This window comes from Elephantulus edwardii, unplaced genomic scaffold (genome assembly GCF_000299155.1).
Source record: "Elephantulus edwardii isolate Elephantulus edwardi_28Jun2011 unplaced genomic scaffold, EleEdw1.0 scaffold00028, whole genome shotgun sequence".
Taxonomy (NCBI): Eukaryota; Metazoa; Chordata; class Mammalia; order Macroscelidea; family Macroscelididae; genus Elephantulus; species Elephantulus edwardii.
In genome coordinates this window covers 7021591-7022853 of record NW_006399778.1, presented here as the reverse complement: position 1 = coordinate 7022853, position 1263 = coordinate 7021591, and positions in this window count along the sequence as shown.

Genomic DNA, 1263 nt, shown 5'->3' with positions numbered 1-1263 from the left:
TTCTCTAGCCATTCGTTTGTTGATGGGCACTTAGGTTGTTTCCAACTCCTTGCTATTGTGAACAAAGCTGCAATAAACATGGGTGTGCATTCCATAACTTTTCAATCTATATGTAGAACAGGTCATTTGGGAGGCTAGGCTTTATGAGGAGGAATGTGACATCAGGATTGGATGAAGACTCATCAAAAGCCTGTGATATGCAGATGACACAACCTTGCTCGCCTGACCTGAGGAGAATCTAAAGCACTTGCTGCAGAAGGTCAAGGACTATAGTTTTCAATATGGATTGAAGCTCAACATCAAAAAGCAAAGATTCTCACCACTTGGCCAATTGGCAGCATTATGGTAGGTGGAGAAGAGATTGAGGTTGTTAAAAATTTCAGCTTGCTTGGCTTCATAATCAACACTCTTGGCACCAGCAGTCAGGAAATCAAAAGATGAATTACTCTGGGGAAAGCGGTTGTTTGGGATCTCTCCAGAGTTGATAAAGAGCAGTGATGTCACTCTGGAGAAGGACATCAAGCTTGGAGGGGGTGGAGGGACAGTGTAGGAGAGGAAGACCCCAGATGAGAAAGACTGACACAGTAAAGAGGGTAAGGGGGGTAGGTGTGTTGGAGACAGTGAGACAGTGGCTCAGAATAGAGCAGAGTTCAGAACTACCTGTGCATAGGGTTGCTATGAGTCACTCATGACTCGATGGCACACAACAAACTGAATTCTCATTCACTATTTGTTGTACATTTTCCTCCCCCTGACAACAACTCTCTTGTACCCTCTGGTTCTTTCCCTTTCATCCAAACAAATGCCAAACCCATTGCCTCATGTCAATTCCAACACATGGCAACCTTGTGTTACAGAGTAGAATTCCTACAGTTTCCTTGGCTGTGATCTCTCTATGGAAACAGAACCCTTGATACTACTCATTTACTGGTTGGGTCTGAAGTGCCACCCTTTTGATTGTGTACTGTCAAGTTGGAACTAACCCGTAGCTGACCCTCCAGCAGATTTTCAGAGGCAATAATCGCCTGGCTGGAGTTTGCCCATTTTTCTCCTGTGGAGCAACTGGTGGATTCGAACCACATACCTTTTCATTGGAAGCACATTTCTTTACCAGCAGCAGGCAAAGTTGTGTCACCTGTGTACTCAATGGCACATAATAACAAGCCACCAGAGCTCCCGATTAGTAAGCAAGTGTAATCAACTTGCACCACACAATGACTTCAACCTTCCTCCCTGGGGGCACAAAAACCTTCTACAAAATTA